This window comes from Schistocerca gregaria, chromosome 7 (genome assembly GCF_023897955.1).
Source record: "Schistocerca gregaria isolate iqSchGreg1 chromosome 7, iqSchGreg1.2, whole genome shotgun sequence".
NCBI lineage: Eukaryota > Metazoa > Arthropoda > Insecta > Orthoptera > Acrididae > Schistocerca > Schistocerca gregaria.
Window position 1 is genome coordinate 194,584,871 of NC_064926.1, and position 26,750 is coordinate 194,611,620.

A 26,750-nucleotide genomic window follows, 5' to 3' on the forward strand; every position below is an offset into this window, starting at 1 on the left:
AAAAGACCGCCGCTGACTTAGTAGATTGAGGATGCGGCTCTGATCTTTTTCTTCGGAGGAGAGTTGATGTGGCGCCACCCCACAGATTGCCGTTTTGTTTCCGGCTCGAAGCAATGATCGCCAATGACAATGTTCCACAAAAGTTTCACACGATCAGCCTCGCAACGGGTGGGCAAATCCGCACAGATGGTCCTTCGTCGCTCGTTATGGTCTTCCGTTAAGCGGCAAGGAACCCAGCGGGGGCACACTTTTGAATACCCTAACTGGTGGACGAGTATATCAGCACTACCAACAGAGAAGTCCAGTTGTATAGTGAGGTGTGATCCGTCGACCATCTCGAATGAGAGCTTTCACATGTTCCAATATTGCAGGAGTCACAGCTGTCTGTGGCACGCTGGAGATTGGACAGGTTTTCGCGACCATGTTGCTATTATGACAGACGCCTCGCCCAAGGACTCACTGTGCTTTTATTCCCTGACAGGTCTCTGTAGATATTCTTCAAGCACCTATGGATGAATATCTGTGATGCTGTGGTTTCCCCGTAATAAAAAAAAATAAAATAAAAAAAACTCTGTGTCAGCTCTCTGCATGGAATGCACCTGCGTTACAAGCGCCATTTTGAAGGCTACGGATAGTGGCGCCACCAGTCGGAATTTCATGAAACTATAGTCGTTGAAGCAGGAATATTCCACGATGTCCTACAACGGGTTCTGCATTTTTTGAATCGAAACTGTTGCATTACTTACCGAACCCCTCTCGTATTACACCTGTCAACAAGTGCCTTCTCTTGAAGGAGACTCTTAAGGAAACCTTTCATTCAATATGAAGTGGATTACAGAAGCTTTGTGAGACCAATTCTTGCGTATTTCTCACATATCTGAGATTCGTACCATGTTGTATGAATAAAATAAGTAAAGAAGATGCAAGGAAGAGTGAAATGTTTCCTGAAGAGGTCGATTTGTAGGCGCGGGAGCGTTTCGCAGATGCCCAGCAAACTCGAATCATAGACGCTACGAGAGAGGCGTTCTGTACGTTCCAAGAAGACCGAGCGGGATGGCGCAGAGGTTAGCGTACTGGACTCGCATTCGGGAGGACGACGGTTCAAATTCACATTCGGCCATCCTGATTTAGGTTTTCCATGACTTGATCTTAGTTTAGCTGTCCTTGTTCCTTCACTTTTCCACTTCACAAGCACGATACCAGCAGTTGAGATCCAGTGACCAGTCGCAGTTCGAAGTTACTGAACTTCTTTACACTTTATATCTTTTGGTCAGTTCTGCGTTACATAGGAGTGTCTGTATACTTCTGAACAGACGGTGTCCTTTTTACATGCGGTGTTTAGTGATTCCTCGGCAACGGCGCGATTTGAGAATGAACGAATTGTTAAATTGGTTGTTGCACATTGCAGGAAATCCGCCGCAGCTTGTTTGAATGAACCGTAGTACAGCTTAAGAAGTGACTTAGAAAAAGCGAAGAAATCTAAACCTGGATATAATCTCGCGAGGTCAAACTCGGCATAGGCCCAGATTTAGGGCAGGGGGGAGGGCGGGGGGGGGGGGGGGGGGGGGGGGGGAACCGGGGCATCTGTCCCGGGTGGCAATTTCACGGGGCACCAAATTCACATTCCTGAAAAAAAAAATAATAATAAACTCGTCTCACAAAGCGCCTACCATCCAGCGCACGTTGGTCTATTGATTGTTCATATGATTTTGAAATACATCCCAGTTTGTTTTTGAACGTTTTTGAACACGTTCTAAATTGATTTCTGAACGAATCATTAGTTTATTTCTTAATGTGTGCATAAGGTACGTGATGTCTCTGCCAGCGGAATCCCCGTGAAATAAAAAGCTTTCCCGCAGACAAAAGGAGAAGGACCTATACGAGCTGAGGCAAATAAACTCGAATGGGTGAATGTTAATCACTGTTTGTTTATGAGGTCGACTTTATTATAATTACTAGCGAAATCCTTGCATTCAGACTATTAGAATGAAAATAAACAACTAACAGGAATAACAGGTAAGGAAGATTACATATTATCTTCTCAGTATATCCAAGAAAATGAAATTCTGACATAAAGTTTTTGCCAGAACGCTACATTACTAAGGGCAAATTGTACAGTCCCTGGCTAGCAGCCGCTGAAGTTCTGTTCTCGGAATAGCGCGGGAGACGCTTGTATGAACACATAATAACGGCTGATCGTACAATAAATGCGGGGTAACTACACCGGTGATACTGGCAGGATGACTGAAGTTAACCGAAGAATCAGTTTTGACAAATCTCAGGAATAGTTACAGAATTAGTGATGGCAAGATTGACTGTTGGAACGAGGAAGGAGAAGAAATGCGGACATCACACAAATTATGTAGAAGAATATAACTATTCCAAATTATTTAAAAATTTCGTGCTACTGCTTTTCGATCCATGCTTGAGAAACTTGAGCGTATAAATGAAACTATTGCCTAACATAAAACTTTTTACTTGTAGTAGGGCAATTGGCATTTGATATCGGTACTTCAGGAATTATATTCTGTCGTGTTACTTACGTAAATGAGGTAGATAAAAATGGCAATTTATGCCAAAACACTCTCACTTATTTGGCGTGTGTTACAACTGCTGCTGTATTAGAAAGGGCTTTTCGGTTTGTCTAGCAGACAGTGACAAAATGGACGAAATCAAATCGAGAAACCACACCACTCTTGGGTACTATTCGTATTAACAGCTTCGTCAGTATTAGACAACGACATTTTGATTTTTCATATAGCAAAACGTTTGACGAACTTTGACGAGGTAACAGACGCTGTCGCAGAAAGGAAATCACGCCGTGTAATGCTGCAGCAAGATTTGAGAGAAAAAAATGCTAGGCCCTAAGAATTGAAGAAACGGGTACTCACACAAAAGAGAAATATAGTAGCTAATATGCCATATAGAGTGCAAATTTTCTGAAGAGTTCCTGTTCTCCGGTCACAAATAATGCCGCCCAGTAATAATTGAGTTCTCTTTGAGGGGTATAGGGTGTCAAACCGGCCGACTGAGAGCAGGAGAGGCACCACAGGACATTTTAATATCCATTACAAAATATACACCTTTGAATTCCACAGGTAGAAGAACAGCGACGCGCGATAGTAGAATGCTGTGTGAAGAGGCGTGGCACGGCACGTCGGCACTCGTAAGACCAAATGACACGTCTTGCATTTCCTCGAACATACACTGCTGGCCATTAAAATTGCTACACCAAGAAGAAATGCCGAAGATAAACGGATATTCATTGGACAAATATATTATACTAGAACTGATATGTGAATACATTTTCACGTAATTTGGGTGCATACATTCTGAGAAGTCAGTACACAGAACAACCACCTCTGGCCGTAATAACGGCCTTGATACGCCTGGGAATTGAGTCAAACAGCTTGGATGGCGCGTACAGGTACAGCTGCCCATGCAGCTCAACACGATAGCGCAGTTCATCAAGAGTAGTGACTGGCGTATTGTGACGAGGCAGTTACTCGGCCACCATTGACTAGAGGTTTTCAGTTGGTGAGAGATCTGGAGAATATGCTGGCCAGGGCAGCAGTCGAACATTTTCTGTATCCAGAAATGTCCGCACAGGATCTCAAACATGCGGTCGTGCATTATCCTGCTGAAATGTAGGGTTTCGCAGGGATCGAATTAAGGATAGAGCCACGAGTCGTAACACATCTGAAATGTAACGTCCACTGTTGAAAGTGCCGTCAATGCGAACAAGAGGTAACCGAGACGTGTAACCAATAGCACCCCATACCATCACGCCGGGTGATACGCCAGTATGGCGATGACGAATACACGCTTACAATGTGCGTTCACCGCGATGTCGCCAAACACGGGTGCGACCATCATGATGCGCCGGACGTATCGGCCGTTCGGTTCTAGGCGCTACAGTCTGGAGCCGCGCAGTCGCTACGGTCGCAGGTTCGAATCCTGCCTCGGGCATAGATGAGTGTGGTGTCCTTAGGTTAGTTAGGTTTAAGTAGTTCTAAGTTCTAGGGGAAACATCACCTCAGAAGTTAAGTCCCATAGTGGTCAGAGCCATTTCATCGATTTTTTGATCGAGAGATGGCTACACGATCCGTTACAGCCATGCGGATAAGATGCCTCTCATCTCGACTGCTAGTGATACGAGGCCGTTGGGATCCAGCACGGCGTCCGTATTACCCTCCTGAACCCACCGATTCCATATTCTGCTGACAGTCATTGCATCTCGACCAACGCGAGCAGCAATGTCGCGATACGACAAACCGCAATCGCGATAAGCTACAATCCGACCTTTATCAAAGTCGGAAACGTGATGGTACGCATTTCTCCTCCTTACACGAGGCATCACAACAACGTTTCATCAGGCAGCGCCGGTCAACTGCTGTTTGTGTATGAGAAATCGGTTGGAAATTTTCCTCGAGTCAGCACGCTCTAGGTCTCACCACCGGCGCCAACCTTGTGTGAATGCTCTGAAAAGCTAAGCATTTGCAAATCACAGCATCTTCTTCCTGTCGGTTAAATTTCGCGTCTGTAGCACGTCATCTTCGAGATGTAGCGATTTTAATGGCCAGCGGTGTACATGTTTTATACACGAAACTCTTCAGAAAGATGAGCGCCCCAAAATGAACCTATTTTTTAAATTAAATTTTTTTTAAGTTTTTGACGTCCTACCTCAAACGATCGTGAAAGAGAGGGAGGGGGGGGGGGGAGACAAATATTTTTTTTTTACCTCGGTTGTGAAATATAGTAGACCAGGGTTGCCTCGGCACTCAATGTCTTAACGACGGTGCCACCTAGCTCGTAGTGTCTTTAGATACGGCGATCACAATGGCTGGAGACTGCGGTGTTTCCTCGCGACACGAAGTGTCTGTCCACCTGTGCCGCGTGCGCGGGCGCCGGCTTACGTAACGCGGGGCTGCCAGACGTGACGTGTTCGGAACAGCCGGTCGGCCCATGTGCAGCGCATGCGCACCGGCTGTCCGGACCTCGCCGCCCGACTGCTCATTCGCGGCCAACGAGCGGCTTCCTGGCGGCGCGACCTGCGCGTTCACACACACACACACACACACAGCCTAATTAAACGTCCCGCGCTTCTGCGGTCACTGTGTCTGCAGGAAATCCACTCTCGGCCGCCGTTTCCCACCGTCACAGCCGCGGCCGTATTTCCAACTCAAGAGTGCTACTGTGCACCTCAGGTGCGGGTGGTCAATCTACATCTACATCTACATGGATACTCTGAAAATAACATTTAAGTGCCTTGCCGTTTACAATAACGACTGCGCGAAACGTCGCTATCTCGTTCAGGGTGCTACGGCAGACATCCTCTCGAACACCCCGAAGACTTCTTGAGCCCTCGGCTGTGATCTACATCTACATCCATACTCGGCAAGCCACCTGACGGTGTGTGGCGAAGGGTACCCTGAGTACCTCTATCGGTTCTCCCTTCTGTTCCAGTCTCGTATTGTTCGTGGAAAGAAGGATTGTCGGTATGCCTCTCTGTGGGCTCTAATCTCTCTGATTTTATCCTCGTGGTCTCTTCGCGAGATATACGTAGGAAGGAGCAATATACTGCTTGACTCTTCGGTGAAGGTATGTTCTCGAAACTTCAACAAAAGCCCGTACCGAGCTACTGAGCGACTCTCCAGCAGTGTCTTCCACTGGAGTTTATCATCTCCGTAACGCTTTCGCGATTATTAAATGATCCTGTAACGAAGCGCACTGCTCTCCGCTGGATCTTCTCCATCTCTTGTATCAACCCTATCTGGTGCGGATCCCACACTGCTGAGCAGTATTCAAGCAGTGGGCGAACAAGCGCACTGTAACCTACTTCCTTTGTTTTCGGATTGCATTTCCTTAGGATTCTTCCAATGAATCTCAGTCTGGTATCTGCTTTACCGACGATCAACTTTATATGATCATTCCATTTTAAATCACTCTTAATGCATACTCCCAGATAATTTATGCAATTAACTGCTTCCAGTTGCTGACCTGCTATTGTGTAGCTAAATGATAAGGGATCTATCTTTCTATGTATTCGCAGCACATTACACTTGTCTACACTTGTCACTGTGATGGGTTTCAGGCTGTCAAAACAACTATCTTGTGTATGCATACGCGGACGAGAGACAGGTTGAGGCAATTTCGAGTGAACAAGGATGGACTCAGCGCGTCCGTCGTTTCCGTAGTGTAGCGGTTGTCTGCGTCACACGCAGAAGGTCCCCGGTTCGATCCCCGGCGGAAACAGCATTTTCCTGCCTATGTCGTATTCTACTCCAGTGAGCCACGCCATGTGTGGATCTGCTGCATGTAGCTTCGTTATGCAAGTCCCGCGTTTTTTTAATTTTTAAGTTACGATGGCAACGTCATTACAAGTCGTCTGTGAAGTATGGTGCACAGAAGCAGTTTCCGTGGTGTAGCAGTTATCACGCCTGCCTAACACGCAGAAGGTCCCCGATTCGATTCCGGGCGGAAACACTTTTTTATCACTTTAAACAAGACATACTAACATGCATTTGCTACCATTTGTACCCGAAACCTTCGTATTCACCTTCATCAAATATGAGATCCTTAAGTGGCTGTCATCTTCACTATTCTCTATTATTCCAATCTCGTACAGCGCGCGGAAAGAATGAACACCTATATCTTTCCGTACGAGCTGTGATTTCCCTTATTTTATCATGGTGATCGTTACTCCCTGTGTAGGTTGGTGCCAACAAAATATTTTCGCATTCGGAGGAAAAAGTTCGTGATTGGAATTTTGTGAGAAGATTCCGTCGCAACGAAAAACGCCTTTCTTTTAATGATGTCCAGCCCAAACCCTGTATCATTTCTGTGACACACTCTCTCCCATATTTCGCGATAATACAGAATTTGATGCATTTATTTGAACTTTTTCGATGTACTCCGTCAGTCCTACCTGGTAAGGATCCCACACCGCGCAGCAGTATCTTTGGTTAGCCTTCCCCACAACATTTTCTATGTGTTCCTTGCAAATTAAGTTGGTCCTAATTGTAATACCTGGGTATTTAATTGAATTTACGGCTTTTAGATTACACTGATTTATCGTGTAACCGAAGTTTAACGAGTTCCTTTTAGCACTCTTGTGGATGACCCCACACTTTTCGTTATTTAGGGCCAACTGCCAATTTTCGCACCATTTCGATATTTCTTCTAAATGGTTTTTCAGTTTGTTTTGATCTTCTGGTGACTTTATTAGTCGATAAACAACAGCGTCATCTGCAAACAACCGAAGACGGCTGCTCAGATTGTCTGCCAAATCGTTTATATAGATAAGGAACAGCAAAGGTCCTATATCACTACCTTGGGGAACGCCGGAAATCACTTCTGTTTTACTCGATGTCTTTCCGTCAGTTACTACGAACTGTGACCTCTTTGACAGGAAATGACAAATCCAGTCACGTAAATGAGACGATATTCCATATGCACGCAATTTCATTGCGAGCCGCATGTGTGGTACGGTGTCAAAAGCCTTCCGGAAATCCAGAAATACGGAATCGATCTGAAATCCCTTGTCAAGGGCACTCAACACTTCATGAGAATAAAGAGGTAGTTGTGTTTCACAGGAACGATTTTTCTAAACCCAATGGCACAGTATTTGAATAAAAAGCCTATAATGCAGCATTTAAGCTTCATTATAAAATTACAGGTAAACTTCGGCGCTGATAAGCCAAAACATTTTGACCACTGCTCACCACGACGTTGGGTACCACCATAGGCCGTTGCGGCAACGTGACGCGGTCACAAAAGTATGTAAGCGGAGCAGACACGGAAAGGGGATCACCCTAGCGAAGATATGGGCCACAAATGCGGAAATCCATTGAGATCAGCGACTTTGACAAAGGGCAGATCATTATTCTTGAGAGCCTGTCAACGAGTACCTCGAAAACAGCAGAGCTAGTCGAATGTTCACGTGCTACTGCTGTAAGCATCTACGGGAAGAGGTAGGACAGCTAAATATTTTGGACGGTCTACATCTACATACACATCTACATGACTACTCTGCAATTCACATACTACCTCTCTACCATTCCACTCCCGAACAGCGCACGGGAAAAATGAACATCTAAACCTTTCTGTTCGAGCTCTGATTTCTCTTATTTTATTTTGATGATCATTCCTACCTATGTAGGTTGGGCTCAACAAAATATTTTCGCATTCGGAAGAGAAAGTTGGTGTGAAATTTGGGAAATAGATCTCGCCGCGACGAAAAACGCCTTTGCTTTAATGACTTCCATCCCAACTCGCGTATCATATCTGCCACACTCTCTCCCCTATTACGTGATAATAAAAAACGAGCTGCCCTTTTCTGCACCCTTTCGATGTCCTTCGTCAATCCCACCTGGTAAGGATCCCACACCGCGCAGCAATATTCTAATAGAGCACGAACGAGTGTAGTGTAAGCTGTCTCTTTAGTGGACTTGTCGCATCTTCTAAGTGTGCTACCAATGGAACGCAACCTGTGGCTCGCCTTCACCACAATATTATTTATGTGGTCTTTCCAACTGAAGTTGTTCGTAATTTTAACACCCAGGTACTTAGTTGAAATGACAGCGTTGAGAATTGTACTATTTGTCGAGTGATCGAATTCCAACGGATTTATTTTGGAACTCATGTGGATCACCTCACACTTTTCGTTATTTAGCGTCGACTGCCACCTGCCACACCATACAGCAATCTTTTCTAAATCGCTTTGCACATGATACTGGTCTTCGAATGACCTTACTAGACGGTAAATTACAGAATCATCTGCGAACAACCTAAGAGAACTGCTCAGATTGTCACCCAGGTCATTTATATAGATCAGGAACAGCAGAGGTCCCAGGACGCTTCCCTGGAGAACACCTGATATCACTTCAGTTTTACTCGATGATTTGCCGTCTATTACTACACACTGCGACCTTCCTGAGGAAATCACGAATCCAGTCACACAATTGAGACGATACTCCATAGGCCCGCAGCTTGATTGGAAGTCACTTGTGGGGAACGGTGTTAAAAGCTTTCCGGAAATCTAGAAATACAGAATCAACTTGAGATCCCCTGTCGATAGCGGCCATTACTTCGTGCGAATAAAGAGCTAGCTGCGTTGCACAAGAGCTATGTTTTCTGAAAGTGTGCTGATTACGTATCAATAGATCGTTTCCTTCGAGGTGATTCATAATGTTTGAATACAGTATATGCTCCAAAACCCTACTGCAAACCGATGTCAATGATATAGGTCTGTAGTTAGATGGATTACTGCTCCTACCCTTCTTAAACACTGGTGCGACCTGCGCAATTTTCTAATCTGTAGGTACAGATCTATCGGTGAGCGAGCGGTTGTATATGAGTGCTAAGTAGGGAGCTATAGTATCAGCGTAATCTGAAAGGAACCTAATCGGTATACAATATGGACCTGAAGACTTGCCCGTATCAAGCGATTTGAGTTGCTTCGCAACCCCTAAGGTATCTACTTCTAAGAAACTCATGCTAGCAGCTGTTCGTGTTTCAAATTCTGGAATATTGCATTCGTCTTCCCTGGTGAAGGAATTTCGGAAAACTGCGTTCAATAACTCCGCTTTAGCGGCACAGTCGTCGGTAACAGTACCATCGGCACTGCGCAGCGAAGGTATTGACTGCGTCTTGCCGCTTGTGTATTTTACATACGACCAGAATTTCTTCGTATTTTCTACCAACGTGGGGTTCGGCGGCTTGTCTGCTCTGCAAAGTAGGATAGATCGTAATCTGTGGCATCTCTGACGAAAGAACACAACACAGTCCACGCACAAGTGTTTTAGAGTTCGTCGTACATGGCTGAACTCCGCAGCAAACCACCCCTACGTGTTCACGTGTTGAATCAACGACATAGTCAATTACGATAACAGTTGGCAGGCGACCAGCGGGATTCGATCGTCGATCAATGAAAAGTCGTCGGCTCTTCGGATGGATCAGACGTTGTTACACTTGATCGACGGTCGTCTCCACGAACGCCGTTATCGAGGTGAACGGCGGCTCGAAACGTGCAGCGCGCCACGGACGCTGGCTGGTGGTAGCAGTATTATGGTGCTGGAGACGTTCTCCTGTGCTTGCATGGGGCCTGCGCTAGCAATCGAAGACACGCTGCGAATCACCTGCATCTTTTCGTGCTCAATGTCTTCCCCGACGGCAACGTCTTATTCCAGCAGCGTTAATTGTCCGTGTCTCGGAGCTAGAATCGTGCTACAGTGGTTTGACGAGCGTTATAGTGAACTCACGATGATGTCTCGGCGACCAAATTCGCCTGACGTAAAACCTATAGAATCCGTATAGGGTGCCATCATCGCGTGCGTGGCCCGTTGTTTATGCTAATTACATGATTGGTGGGTAGACACCTAAGGCCGGATACCTCCGCAAACCTACCAACAAACGGTCCCATTCCTGATACGCAGAATCAGTGATGTATTTCGATCCAAACACAGACAGACAAACTACTAATCAGGTGTTCATGATATTTTGGCTCTTCAGTGTATTTTTCTGATAAGGCCGATCATGGTTTACAGACAATACTACTCTAATGTCCAAAACTTAAAGACGATAGTGAGTTACGCATCATCTTTCACTGCCAAGTTACACAGCTCGATGAAATTTGGACCATTCGTAGAAAGAACCATTACAGTATAGTACAGAAGGTAACTGAAATATAGCACGGAAGGTAACTGAAAGAATTACGCCCTGAGACGAAAAAAACTGACACTTTATTCAAAGACAATGTTGTTGTTGTTGTGGTCTTCAGTCCTGAGACCGGTTTGATGCAGCTCTCCATGCTACTCTATCCTGTGCAAGCTTCTTCATCTCCCAGTACCTACTGCAACCTACATCCTTCTGAATCTGCTTAGTGTATTCATCTCCTGGTTTCCCTTTACGATTTTTACCCCCCAAGCTGCCCTCCAATACTAAATTGGTGATCCCTTAATGCCTCAGAACATGTCCTACCAACCGATCCCTTCTTCTGGTCAAGTTGTGCCACAAACTTCTCTTCTCCCCAATTCTATTCAATACCTCCTCATTAGTTATGTGATCTACCCATCTGATCTTCAGCATTCTTCTGTAGCACCACATTTCGAAAGCTTCTATTCTCTTCTTGTCCACACCATTTATCATCCACGTTTCACTTGCATACGTAGCTACACTCCATACATATACTTTCAGAAACGACTTCCTGACACTTAAATCTATACTCGATGTTAACAAATTTCTCTTCTTCAGAAACGCTTTCCTTGCCATTGCCAGTCTACATTTCATATCCTCTCTACTTCGACCATCATCAGTTATTTTGCTCCCCAAATAGCAAAACTCCTTTACTACTTTAAGTGTCTCATTTGCTAATCCAATTCCCACAGCATCACCCGACTTAATTCGACTACATTCCATTATCTTCGTTTTGCTTTTGTTGATGTTCATCTTATACCCTCCTTTCAAGGCACTGTCCATTCCGTTCAACTGTTCTTCCAAGTCCTTTGCTGTCTCTGTCAGAATTACAATGTCATCGGCCAGTCTCAGTTTTTATTTCTTCTCCATGGATTTTAATACCTACTGCGAATTTTTCTTTTGTTTCCTTTACTGCTTGCTCAATATACAGATTGAATAATATCGGGGAGAGGCTACAACCCTATCTCACTCCCTTCCCAACCACTGCTTCCCTTTCATGTCCCTCGACTCTTATAACTGCCATCTGGTTTCTGTACAATCGTAAATAGTCTTTCGCTCCCTGTATTTCACCTCTGCCACCTTCAGAATTTGAAAGAGAGTATTCCAGTCAACATTGTCAAAAGCTTTCTCTAAGCCTACAAATGCAAGAAACGTAGGTTTGCCTTTCCTTAATCTATTTACTAAGATAAGTCGTAGGGTCAGTATTGCCTCACGTGTTCCAATATTTCTACGGAATCCAAACTGATCTTCCCCGAGGTCGGCTTCTATCAGTTTTTCCATTCGTCTGTAAAGAATTCGCGTTAGTATTTTGCAGCCATTTCTTATTAAACTGATAGTTCGGTAATTTTCACATAGCTTAACGCCTGCATTCTTTGGGATTGGAATTATTATATTCTTCTTGAAGTCTGAGGGTATTTCTCCTGTCTCATATATCTTGCTCACCAGATGGTAGAGTTTTGTCAGGGCGGGCTCTCCCAAGGCAGTCTGTAATTCTAATGGAACGTTGTCTACTCCCTGGACCTTGTTTCGACTCAGGTCTTTCAGTGCTCTGTCAAACTCTTCATGCAGTATCGTATCTCCCATTTCATCTTCGTCAACATCCACTACCATTTCCATAATATTGTCCTCAAGTACATCGCCCTTGTGTAGACCTTCTATATAATCCTTCTACCTTTCTGCTTTCCCTTCTTTGCTTAAAACTGGGTTTCCATCTGAGCTCTTCATATTCTTACAGGTGGTTCTCTTTTCTCCTGTAGTCAGTATCTATCTTACCCCTAGTGATATAAGCCACTATATCCTTGCATTTGTCCCTGCGCAGCCATTCAGCACTTCCTGTGGATCCCATATTTGAGACGTTTGTATTCCTTTTTGCCTGCTGTATTTACTGCATTTTTATATTTTATCCTTTCATCAAATAAGTTCAACATTTCTTCTGTTACCCAAGGATTTCTACTAGCCCTCGTATTTTTACCTACTTGATCCTCTGCTGCCTTCACTACTTCATCCCTCAGAGCTACCCATTCTTCTTCTAGTGTATTTCTTTCCTCCATTCGTCTCAATTGTTCCCTTATGCTCTCCCTGAAACTCTGTACAACCTCTGGTTTAGTCATTTATCCAGGTACCATCTCCTTAAATTCCCACCTTTTTGCAGTTTCTTCAGTTTTAATCTACAGTTCATAACCAATAGATTGTGGTCAGAGCCCATCTTAGCATTATATAATCTATCTGAGACCTTCCAGTATCTCGAGGATTCTTCCATGTATACAACCTTCTTTCATGATTCTTGAACCAAGTGTTAGCTATGATTAAGTTGTGCTCTGTGCAAAATTCTATCAGGCGGCTTCCTCTTGCATTTCTTAGCTCCAATCCATATTCACCTACTACGTTTCCTTCTCTTCCTTTTCCTACTGTCGAATTCCAGTCACCCATGACTATTAAATTTTTGTCTCCCTTTACTACCTGAATAATTTCTTTTGTCTCATCATACATTTCATCAATTTCTTCATCATCTGCAGTGCTAGTTGGCATATAAACTTGTAGTACCGTAGTAGGCGTGGGCTTCGTGTCTATCTTGGCCACAATAATGCGTTCACTGTGTTGTTTGTAGTAGCTTACCCGCACTCCTATTTCTTTATTCATTACTAAACCTACTCCTGCATTACCCCTATTTGATTTTGTATTTATAACCCTGTATTCACCTGACCAAAAGTCTTGTTCCTCCTGCCACCGAACTTCACGAATTCCCACTATATCTAAATTTAACCTATCCATTTCCCTTTTTAAATTTTCTGACCTACCTGCCCGATTAAGGGATCTGACATTCCACGCTCCGATCCGTAGAATGCCAGTTTTGTTTCTCCTGATAACGACGTCCTCTTGAGTAGTCCCCGCCCGGAGATCCGAATGGGGGACTAGTTTACCTCCGGAATATTTTACCCAATAGGACGCCATCATCATTTAACCATACAGAGTAAAGCTGCATGCCCTCGGGAAAAATTACGGCTGTGGTCCCATGCTGGCCACAAGTTCGCTAACTGGTTCTTGTGTTAGGGCGTTCCCAAGGCAACTGGAAACTATCAGTTTGCGACTCCGGAGGTTGCGCTGCTATTGGTTAACGCGTATTATGTCATTGGCGTACTGTTGCACCGCGAGAACGTCCTGAATTGTGTGCTGTTAAGTGCTGACGCAAATTATAAAGCATCATTTAAATCTAAAACAATAAGAAATAAACACTCGCATCTTATAATAATAACCATCTTCAAAGATTTAATATTAAGAGCTAGACCATCTTACTCTTTACGTGAACACTCACTGTGGTTCAGGTAGATGACGACCCAATACACTGAAAATTTTTCTAGGCGGCAAGTTTTTTCATGTTTCCTGGTTCAGCTTTTGTGTTCAGATGCCTCTTATCTCTACACAGAGAGAAATTACTTTGTGATGGATTTCGGGAATCTTTGAGGCTGCAAGTATGATTTCAATCTCTTTTATTTTATTAAACCGGTCAGTTGAAGGAGAAGTGAGTCCACCTGCGGAGATTACGGAGATCCAGTCATTACCGGTGGTGTAATCTGCATTCAGAAAAGTTTTCTCTCAGACTAGATACAAGGAACTGTGAGCATGCGTGCATTTAAATGCTGCATACTCAGCAAGATATTTCACTGCTTCTTGGGATTTGCAGTCACCGCTGGTTGTTGGCTGATCTGCAGGAAACTGCAACATATCTAGTTCGTAATCTAACAGTCAAGCGAGCCAATACGAGAGAAGCGGTATAGACGCATTATTGTTGAAATTTTGTCATGGATTGGTGGACATATATCTGTTGTATGGTCCACTCCTTTGAAGTTCAGAGTAGCGATTGTATTTACTGCTATATTCTATCTCAGTTCGCGTGTAATAACTTGGAAATGTAGAATGATCGAAATAGCAATAGCAATGAATATGAAACATGACACACACATTCAGAAACTACTTCTTCTTCTTCTTTATTTTGCAGAGCAGGCTTGCAGCCCGTTTCTTCTTCACTGAGGCGATCTGTTCCTCGTTAGTGCCCGTCGGCAGCTTGTGGTCTCGCGGTCGCGTTCCCGCTTCCCGAACATGGGGTCCCGGGTTCGATTCCCGACTCGATCAGGGATTTTCACCCCCTCGAAATGACTGGGTGTCTGTGTTGTCCTCATCCTTTCATCATCATTCATGCAAGTGACGAGACTGGACTAGGCAAAGCCTGGGAATTTGTATGGTCCCTGGTAACCGTGAAGTTGAGCGCCCCACAAACCAAACATCATAATCATCGATCGTCCTACGTCTGTTATTCCTATTCGTTTATAATTGATTAGCTGCGTAATTGACCTGCCTTTGTCTTGTCTGTTGATATGTTGTTTCCAGTTTATACATCCTTTCTCTATTTCATTCATTTATGCACTTTACGGGGTGAACATTAATAAAATCGACAAACTGCAGCCGGAGTGGCCGTGCGGTTCTGGGCGCTACAGTCTGGAGCCGAGCGACCGCTTCGGTCGCAGGTTCGAATCCTGCCTCGGGCATGGATGTGTGTGATGTCCTTAGGTTAGTTAGGTTTAATTAGTTCTAAGTTCTAGGCGACTGATGACCTCAGAGGTTAAGTCGCATAGTGCTCAGAACCATTTGAATCATTTTTGACAAACTGCATGGACGGATTGCTGTCTGGAAATGGAGGGGAAAAGGTCCTATGGACATTTGTGCGGATATGCATCGTTGCCACGGTAGATGGCGCTGACAGATGAAAGTTCCTCGGATCACGTGCCGTGTATTGCGGGTTTGTTATTGACGCAGCGTATTGTAAACAGCAGAACTGCCCGGTATTTATGTTTGTGTACGGCCAAGCGGATGGAAGAGGTCGAGAGGCAGCACGGCTATACCAGATCAGTTACCCTTCCAGACACCAACCACATCACACAACATTTCAAGCCATTTTTTGGCATTTGTGTGATGACGGATCCTTTCAGACAGAAGAACGTGCAGGGAGGCGGCGGGCTGCGCGTACACCAGACTTGGAGGACCAGACCCTACATGAAACTGAGACGAACCCTAGTACAAGCTCCACACAAGTGGCCGGCCAACATGGTGTAAGCCAAAGTATGATTTTGTGGATCCTGCATGACAATCGCTACTATCCCTACCACGAGCAAGGATTGCAAGGATTATCAGCAGCTGATTTCCCTTTACGGGAAGTATTTTGTCGATGGTTTTTGCAACAGAGCATTACAATTCTGGGATTCCGTCATTAGTGCTCTTCACCGAGAAGCAGTCTTTACCATAATTGCCGTCATCAGTCTGCATAATCGTCAGTTGTGGGCTTCAAACACGGCACGTGGTCAGAAGAACTTTCATTCGTCTACAATGGCAACGATGCATTACCGGACACATGCTCAAAGGACCTTTTTCCAGGAATCCGTCCCTGCAGTTTATCGGTTCTATTAATGTTCACTCTGTTTATTATGTACTTCACTCACAATATTGACCAAGCGCGGCGCCGCTGTGGTTAACACACTACTGGACTCGCATTTCGGAGGACGACATTCAATCCCGCGTCCGGCCACACTGATTTAGGTTTTCCGTGACCTTAAATAGCTTCAGGCAAATGCCGGGATGGTTCCTTCGAAAGGGCACGGCCGACTTCCTTCCCCGTCCTTCCCTAACCCGATGACCTCGCTGTTTGCTCTCTTCGCCCAAAACAACCCCAAACTCAAGATATTGTTTTGTACTCGTGTTTCTTCTCTGATGGTAGAGCCTTTTACTTGACTTAGAAGTTTTATTTCTGTCGACTTTATTCTACTTCCGTCTTTCTTAGTTACTGTCCAAAAATAGCTTCCACATGTTACATGCTACGATAAAGGTAGCAACTAATTGCTAAAATTTTGTGCTTCATACCATTGTTTGTCATGTCACGCAGCATCCTATGTATTGTATTACATATCATTTGAAACTTATTTAATATACTAGTGACGTCAATTTCATATTCACCGCTAGTATCACAGCCTAACAGCTGAAACTGTGACAACTGTTATACTGCTTGTTCATCAAGCACTGTTTAAGGGCTTAGACCAATTTTCACTTCGAAGGCCATTACTGAGGGTTTTTTCCTGAAAATTTTAGGTTACAGCTTTATATGTTTGATTTAGGTGATGTATTGCAAAATGGAAATTATTTTCTGTCTTTTGAATAGTTACTTGGCCATAGGCAATTGCAGAGTATTCATATGTGTATGTCCTGATGCTAACCAGGCTCCTTGTTTAGCTTCCCGTTTCCACTAAAAGGGTCGTCTAAGTATGTACTGAACATAGCAGGTGAAAGGCACCACCCTTGTCGCACTCTTCTGTTAATTATTATTGGTCCTGTCTTCTCTTTCATTCTATTTATTACACCCTAAGGAAAAAAGGCACCACGAATGCGTTATGGGACGGTAATCGCTAGATACGTGCATGTACTGACAAACAAATGATTACTTCAGAAAAGTTGGATGATTTGTTCTATAGAAAGAGCATCACAAATTAAGCTAGCCAATCACTAGTTGGTTCATCTTTGGCCCTTATGCAAGTAGTTATTCGGCTTGGCATTGACTTATAGAGTTGTTGAATGTATTCCTGAGGGATACCGTGCCAAATTCTGTCCAATTGCGCTTTAGATTGTCAAAATCCCGAGGTGGTTGGAGGGCGCTACCCGTAATGCTCCAAGCACGAAGACAAGCAGTAGAAACTCTCGCCCTGTCCGGATGGGCTTTATCTTGTTGAAATGTAAGCCCAGGTTGGCATGCCACGAGTGGCAACAAAACTGGGCGCACATCGTCGTCGACGTACCGCTGTGCTGTGAGTGTGCCTCGGATGACAACCAAAGGGCCCCTCTACGAAATGAGATGGCACACCAGATCATGTGGTGATGGTTGCCCAGTCGAGATGACGTGGAATGGCGTCCGTCGATCACGACAACGGCAATCTGTAACTATTATAAAAACAAACTTCACGCGCGGTTTGGTAATTTTTCAGATACTGTCTCTCAAAACTGATATCAACGTCTCTATGGAGCAGCACGCCGGAGTGTCTGCGCCGCCATTGCTTGTAATTAAAGCAGTGGTGTTCGATGTACATCGATGTTCTCCACTTATAAATATAGCGACTGCACCACTCCATAACGCGATGACTCCCTTGATCTGAAATGATAACCAGAAATTCCTTTGGGTGTTCGCGACAGACTTTTCAGTTCACGCAAACTTGCTGACTGTAGTTCTTATGCCCGGTTTGAGAATGGGTATTCAAACATTGAAAAATAATGTCTTGAATCATCAGTCTATCACCCAAGCCGATGCCACATCATGATTTTTGCGAGGATACTGAGCTGTTAAATATTATTCCGTCTTCAATGCGTCGCTACGTCGCGTATTCAACAACTACATTACATCTACATCCATACTCCGCAAGCCACCTGACGGTGAGTGGCGGAGGGTACCCTGAGTACCTCTATCGGTTCTCCCTTCTATTCCAGTCTCGTATTGTTCGTGGATAGAAGGATTGTCGGTATGCTTCTGTGTGGGCTCTAATCTCTCTGATTTTATCCTCATGGTCTCTTCGCGAGATATACGTAGGAGGGAGCAATATACTGCTTGACTCTTCGGTGAAGGTATGTTCTCGAAACTTCAACAAAAGCCCGTACCGAGCTACTGAGCGTCTCTCCTGCAGAGTCTTCTACTGGAGTTCATCTATCATCTCCGTAACGCTTTCGCGATTACTACATGATCCTGTAACGAAGCGCGCTGCTCTGCGTTGGATCTTCTCTATCTCTTCTATCAACCCTATCTGGTATGGATCCCACACTGTTGAGCAGTATTCAAGCAGGGGGCAAACAAGCATACTGTAACCTACTTCCTTTGTTTTCGGATTACATTTCCTTAGAATTCTTCCGATGAATCTCAGTCTGGCATCTGCTTTACTGACGATCAATTTTATATGATCATTCCATTTTAAATCACTCCTAATCCGTACTCCCAAATAATTTATGGAATTAAGTGCTTCCAGTTGCTGACCTGCTATTTTGTAGCTAAATGATAAGGGATCTATCTTTCTATGTATTCACAGCACATTACACTTGTCTACATTGAGATTCAATTGCCATTCCCTGCACCTTTCGTCAATTCGCTGCAGATCCTCCTGCATTTCAGTACAATTTTTCATTGTTGCAACCTCTCGATACACCACAGCATCATCTGCAAAAAGCCTCAGTGAACTTCCGATGTCATCCACCAGGTCATTTATGCATATTGTGAATAGCAACGGTCCTATGACACTCCCCTGCGGCACACCTGAAATCACTCTTACTTCGGAAGACTTCTCTCCATTGAGAATGACATGCTGCGTTCTGTTATCTAGGAACTCCTCAATCCAATCACACAATTGGTCTGATAGTCCGTATGCTCTTACTTTGTTCATTAAACGACTGTGGGGAACTGTGTCAAAAGCCTTGCGGAAGTCAAGAAACACGGCATCTACCTGTGAACCTGTGTCTATGGCCCTCTGAGTCTCGTGGACGAATAGCACGAGCTGGGTTTCGCACGACAGTCTTTCTCGAAACCCGTGCTGATTCCTACAGAGTAGATATCTAGTCTTCAGAAAAGTCATTATACTCGAACATAATACGTGTTCCAAAATTCTACAACTGATCGACGTTAGCGATATAGGTCTGTAGTTCTGCACATCTGTTCGACGTCCCTTCTTGAAAACGGGGATGACCTGTGCCCTTTTCCAATCCTTTGGAACGCTTCGCTCTTCTAGAGACCTACGGTACACCGCTGCAAGAAAGGGGGCAAGTTCCTTCGCGTACTCTGTGTAAAATCTAACTGGTATCCCATCAGGTCCAGCGGCCTTTCCTCTTTTGAGCGATTTTAATTGTTTCTCTATCCCTCTGTCGTCTATTTCGATATCTACCATTTTGTCATCTGTGCGACAATCTAGAGAAGGAACTACAGTGCAGTCTTCCTCTGTGAAACAGTTTTAGAAGAAGACATTTAGTATTTCGGCCTTTAGTCTGTCATCCTCTGTTTCAGTACCATTTTGGTCACAGAGTGTCTGGACATTTTGTTTTGATCCACCTACCGCTTTGACATAAGACCAAAATTTCTTAGGATTTTCTGCCAAGTCAGTACATAGAACTTTACTTTCGAATTCATTGAACGCCTCTCGCATAGCCCTCCTCACACTACATTTCGCTTCGCGTAATTTTTGTTTGTCTGCAAGGTTTTGGCTATGTTTATGTTTGCTGTGAAGTTCCCTTTGCTTCCGCAGCAGTTTTCTAACTCGGTTGTTGTACCACGGTGGCTCTTTTCCATCTCTTACGATCTTGCTTGGCACATACTCATCTAACGCATATTGTACGATGGTTTTGAACTTTGTCCACTGATCCTCAGCACTATCTGTACTTGAGACAAACCTTTTGTGTTGAGTCATCAAGTAGTCTGAAATCTGCTTTTTGTCACTTTTGCTAAACAGCAAACTCTTCCTACCTTTTTTGATATTTCTACTTGCGGCTGAAATCATCGATGCAGTAACCGCTTTATGATCGCCGATTCCCTGTTCTGCATTAACTGACTCAAATAGTTCGGGTCTGTTTGTCACCAGAAGGTCTAATATGTTATCGCCACGAGTCAGTTCTCTGTTTAACTGCTCAAGGTAGTTTTCAGATAAAGCACTTAAAAAAATTTCACTGGATTCTTTTTCCCTGCCGCCCGTTATGAACGTTTGAGTCTCCCAGTCTATATTCGGCAGATTAAAATCTCCACCCAGAACTATAACATGGTGGGGAAATCTACTCGAAATATTTTCCAAATTATTCTTCAGGTGCTGAGCCACAACAGCTGCTGAGCCCGGGGGCCTATAGAGACATCCAATTACCATGTCTGAGCCTGCTTTAACCGTGACCTTCACCCAAATCATTTCACAATTCGGATATCCGTCAATTTCCTTCAATACTATTGCACTTCTTATCGCTATAAACACGCCTTCCCCTTCACTGTCCAGCCTGTCTCTGCGGTATACATTCCAATCTGAGTTTAGGATTTCATTACTGTTTACGTCTGGTTTCAGCCAACTTTCTGTCGCTAGTACTATATAGGCGTTGTGACCGTTTATTAATGAGAGCAGTTCTGGGACCTTTCTATAGACGCTCCTGCAGTTTACTAGTAGCACATTAATATTGTTATTCCCTGTTGCATTTTGCCTACTCCTACCTTGCCGCGTCTCAGGAGGCGTCTTGTCGGGCCTAGGGAGGGAATTCTCTAACCTAAAAAACCCCCATGTGCACTCCACACGTACTCCGCTACCCTTGTAGCCGCTTCCGGCGTGTAGTGCACGCCTGACCTATTCAGGGGGACCCTACATTTCTCCACCCGATAGCGGAGGTCGAGAAATTTGCACCCCAGCTCTCCAGAGAATCGTCTGAGCCTCTGGTTTAAGCCTTCCACTCGGCTCCAAACCAGAGGACCGCGACCGGTTCTGGGAACGATACTACAAATAATTAGCTCTGATTCCACTCCGCAATAGAGGCTTTCCGCCTTCACCAATTCCGCCAACCGCCTGTACGAACTGAGGATGACCTCTGAACCCAGACGGCAGGAGTCATTGGTGCCGACATGAGCAACAATTTGCAGTCGGGTGCACCCAGTGCCTTCTGTCGCCGCCGGTAGGGCCTCCTCCACATCTCGGATAAGACCCCCGGCAAGCAGACAGAGTGAACACTGGCCTTCTTCCCCGACCTTTCCGCTACTTCCCTAAGGGGCTCCATCACCCGCCTAACGTTGGAGCTCCCAATAACTAATAAACCCCTCCCTCCATGTGCCTGCTCGGACCTTGCTGAAGGAGCAGCCACATGTCCACTCACAGGCAGAGCGGGTGACGCCACACGGCCAGCCTCCACATTTACCCTCCGCCTCGTGCGCCACGAACGCCGCTGAACCCGCCACTCCCCTTGGGGAGAGGGTGGCCCAACCGCGCCCTGTACCCGCAAGATGTCTCGACAGCAGGGACAGTGGTTGAAGCATGTAACACCTGGGGTGTACCTTGCGACGCACCAGACTCCCCACTGCCGCTACACTCCGAGGCAGCAGCCTGAAGACGGCTGACCGCGGCCATCAACACGCTCAGCTGTTCGCGAAGAGTGGCCAGCTCCTCCTGCGTCCGTACACAGCAGTCACACATACTATCCGTCCTAAGGAATCAATTTACTGAAGAGACTTAATCAACTTTTAACTAGACTGCTAATTCACTAAAGGCGGCTGGTTATTGACTAAACTGTGACTGCTAGCCACTTCTTGTAGAAAACAATGAAAACAGCACTACCTGTCTCTGGACTGTATTGAAAACAAACACTAGCACTACTGGCATTATGGCTGACTAAAGGGACTCTCTCTGACTGTATTCAAAACAAACACGAAATCTATGGAACACTACTAATAGCACTCGTCAATTAAAGCTTCCTAAAAGCAAAAACACACGGAAGAAGAAGTGACAAGTAAGAAAAATACAGTTAATACTTAAATTAAGGTAGCTCGCTGCACAGCAGACGTGAAGCAGACGGCGGTTACAACACGTAATTCCAGAGATAACATACCCTTCAGTAATGTTCAGAATGTGTCGTATTTCGGGGTAAACTTATTGCTGTTTAGAGTTTAGTTGTTGCTAAATCACGGGCAACAAGCTGACACAAGCGAAAAGAGAAGACTACATCCAACGCAACAAATTGAAGACATGGAGGCGATGCAGGGGGATCCTGCAAGGACTCCACCTATCCAAGGGAAGAGAGAGTCCCTGAAGAAGATGCTTGAGCCAGGCGGTCGCTAAATCACTTTTCACTTTTATGTCATCCGAAGAATCAGTTAATTCCACAAATACACTTTAAATGTCCATTAAATGATGCATGCGACACGAACAATTAAAGTTGAATTAAAGTTTCTTGTTCTTCGGTTTTTCATTCAGGGAATTGCGTCTGTTAGCATCAGCAATTCTGATTTTGACGATAGCTTCTGACAACACGGCTCAATTGTAAGTTCTTCTGATTGCGTTTATCTGTTGCCTACTCAAGTCTAATAATTGAGTGTATGTCGGTGATTAGTCTCTTTCTGTGTCCTTTGCTGTTCCTGACAATTGAGGTACCACGAAGCCTAAGTCCCATTACAAATCAGCAATCACACGAATTATCTTTCTGTCACATACATCAACTATCTCGTTGTCTGTCTCAACGGTAAAGATCATTTCACTTCAGTCCGACTTCTGACTACTACTTCCAACAATAAAGCTTTTAAACTTTTAAACTTCGAATCGGTTTTAAAACAATCTAGTAGCGCTTAACATACGTACTATTGCAAGAGTACAAGAGAGAAGTGAAGTTAACATCTCCATTGCCGAGTTACATTGCAGTTACAGCGAACTTACAGCTCGATGCGGCTACAACTCTCTTCTACGATAAATTTTATCTTTGGTCAGTTTATGGTCTGTTCTTTAACCTTCGTAAATAATTATTCTTTTAATTCTTTCTTTAAAGCTGCTGTTTCGTATATATAGTATTCTTTCATTCAGTCCTTTCTTTATGATAAGCACTAGTATTTACAACAATTCTTGTTAATCAAACTGTCAAGAGTGTAAATTTTGTTGTCAGTAGCTGTCATCACTGTCAGCCTGACAGATTTTTCTATTTCTTTTTGCAACAAAAGGGTGTTCATTATGGGTTCTATAATTGGGGTGTTACAACCATCACTCCTGATGGTCGGGAGTATGGCGGCAGACAGTCAGTGTCTGGGGCGTCTTTAGATGCGCCTTAGCTGGTCCTCGGGGCTCACGTCGAAACGGGGTTCATCACTGGAAGACAATTCTATGTGATGGAACCATCGTGAGTACTGTAGGCTGTCAGTCCTACAGTTTTAAAAATGCGACACACACAGCACCAATATCATACATTTGATGAAGGCCTAAGGCCGAAACTGGCCAGTAAGGTAATTAAGATGCATGGTGCATTATAGGAGTAAAACTAACAGCCTACGGTAGTTAAAATGGTTCCATAATTTTGACGATCCATTGAGGCTGTCGACCCATACATGAAGAAAGCATTGAAGACAACTATACTCCAGTCAAAGAGTTTCCAGACCGAAGAAGTGTCTGGAGACGCTCCGGAGAATTGTGGGATAGCAACGCGAATGTCGCCCGCTATACGGCCCGACGACGAGCGGTGATAGTCTCGAGTGCCATCTGTTTTCATAGCAGGACCCCTTTGGCTGTCCTCTGCGTCACCCTTACACTACAGCGATGCGTCAATTCTGCGCTCCGCTTTGGTGCCCTTCATGGCAAGCCATTCTGGACTTACATTGCCTCAACATAATGCCCTCCCGCACACAGGCAGAGCCTCAACTGTTTGTCTTCGTGCTTGTCAAACCCTGTCTTGGCCAGCAAGGTCACCGGATCTCTCCCCAATTGAGCATTATGGGCAGCGCCCTTCAGATAGATCGGAATTTTGACGATCTAACCTGCCAATTGGACAGAATGTGGCACGATATCCCTCAGGAGGATATCCAACAAGTCTGTCAATCAATGCCAAGCTGAATAAGGGCCAGAGGTGACCAACGCGTTATTGACTTGCTCAGCCCGGGAACCTCTTTCTCTTGAATCAATCACACAATTTTTTTCTGAAATTGTATTCACCTGGTTGTCTGTACATGTACGGCACAGTTCCCGATTTCAGAGTATACAGGTTGAGGCAGCTAAGTCATAACACCCGTTGTATCTCCCCAACTATAATAGATACAAAGGTGCGGTTTGGACAGTGTATTGCATTTCATGGTTGTCCTATTTTTATTACAGAGATATGAGGCCATCTTTGGTTTTTTAAATGGAACCCTATGTTAAATTTCAGCGTAACATGTTGGGCTTAAAAAGACGGTTTCAAATATGTGTATATCATAATATTTTGGCGAATAGTTTTTGAGACACAGATATGTTCTCGTATCGTGTTCGTCCGTCGAAGCGGCGTTATCCAATGCGACCTTTCCTGTTGACCACTGAGGATCTTAACAGGGAAGGCATTGTTTTCCTGCTTCTCGATAACGCCACAAGGTGACGCACGAGGTAGCTGGAGAGAAGGGTGTAAATGTCCTGCTGGGGCAATGAGACATCGCATTTCCGTCACAGTTTCTTGGAGCAGACATCTACAACAACGAAGAAAAGCTAGATGTGCATCTAGTGCATGGTGAAAGCAGAAGAAATACTGTTAGAGCAATAACGCGATATGGAGAGCTGTATTCTGATCGTGAGCGTCCTACGCGCCAGCTTCTAGCACGTATTGGCAAGAAACTACTTGAATCGGGATCATGGAACGCCATACAGAGGACAAGGCAGAAAACTACAATTGGCGAGGTACATGAATAGGGCGTTCTAGCGTCGTCGCGACCCATCGCCTAGGATTGTGGTCTAAGTCAGAGAAGCGTTCTACGCATATTACACCGGCATAGATTTCACCGGTTTCACCTCTCATTACTCGTACATCAAACACTCTCCGGTGTGGATGTCGAACGGCACCAGGAATTTTGCCGGTTAGCTCTGCAGCGCCTACAAGATGATCCAACGTTTTTTCAACGGGTGCTTTTTACTGATGAAGTGACTTTCACCAACCACGGTAATGTGAATTTGCATAATATGCATTACTGGTCAGTGGAAAACCCTTATTGGCTTCGGCAGGTACAGCATCAGCAATCTTGGAGTGTTGCGTGTGGTGCGACATCGACGAAAATGTCGTTGTGGGGCCGTACGTCACTGAGGGTGTACTAAATGGCAATAGCTGTGCACAGTTGCTTCGAAACGTGCTGCCCATTTTGCTGGAAGAGGTACCGCTAACTACGCGTCAGTGGATGTGGTTCCAACATGACGGCTGTCCTGCTCACTCTTCCCCTGTGGCTACAGAGCTGTTCAATGAAAAGTTGCCGGTTTGCGGGATAGGATGACGTGCTGGAGTGGCCAGCCCGGTCTCCTGATCCGACTCCTCTTCATATTTTTATGTGGTGAGCAATCAAACATACAGTGTATGCTCAAATACCAACTACGCCAGACTATACCGCGGAACGTATCATCGAAGCGTGCGATGATATCTCACGTGACACCCTCGCAGTCGGATCAGCAGACCGGGCTGGCCACTCCAGCACGTCATCCTATCCCGCAAACCGGCAACATTTCATTGAACAGCTCTGTAGCCACAGGGGAAGAGTGAGCAGGACAGCCGTCATGTTGGAACCACATCCACTGACGCGTAGTTAGCGGTACCTCTTCCAGCAAAATGGGCAGCACGTTTCGCAGCAACTGTGCACAGCTATTGCCATTTAGTACACCCTCAGTGACGTACGGCCCCACAACGACATTTTCGTCGATGTCGCACCACACGCAACACTCCAAGATTGCTGATGCTGTACCTGTCGGAGCCAATAAGGGTTTTCCACTGACCAGTAATGCATATTATGCAAATTCACATTACCGTGGTTGGTGAAAGTCACTTCATCAGTAAAAAGCACCCGTTGAAAAAACGTTGGATCATCTTGTAGGCGCTGCAGAGCAAACCGGCAAAATTCCTGGTGCCGTTCGACATCCACACCGGAGAGTGTTTGATGTACGAGTAATGAGAGGTGAAACCGGTGAAATCTATGCCGGTGTAATATGCGTAGAACGCTTCTCTGACTTAGACCACAATCCTAGGCGATGGGTCGCGACGACGCTAGAACGCCCTATTCATGTACCTCGCCAATCGCAGTTTTCTGCCTTGTCCTCTGTATGGCGTTCCATGATCCCGATTCAAGTAGTTTCTTGCCAATACGTGCTAGAAGCTGGCGCGTAGGACGCTCACGATCAGGATACAGCTCTCCATATCCCGTTATTGCTCTAACAGCATTTCTTCTGCTTTCACCTTGCACTAGATGCACATCTAGCTTTTCTTCGTTGTTGTAGATGTCTGCTCCAAGAAACTGTGACGGAAATGCGATGTCTCATTGCCCCAGCAGGACA

At 45.0% G+C, this 26,750-nt stretch overlaps 1 protein-coding gene and 1 non-coding gene across 8 annotated transcripts in view; both read left to right on the forward strand.

Annotated features, from left to right (window-relative positions):
• The window catches only part of LOC126282049 (glycine receptor subunit alpha-3), a 692,635-nt gene that overhangs the window by 456,153 nt on the left and 209,732 nt on the right, over window positions 1-26,750 (forward strand). The gene's annotated exons all lie outside the window — the stretch shown is intronic.
• Window positions 6,414-6,486, forward strand: Trnav-aac (transfer RNA valine (anticodon AAC)). Its single transcript has one exon. It is a non-coding gene; the product is annotated as a tRNA-Val (tRNA).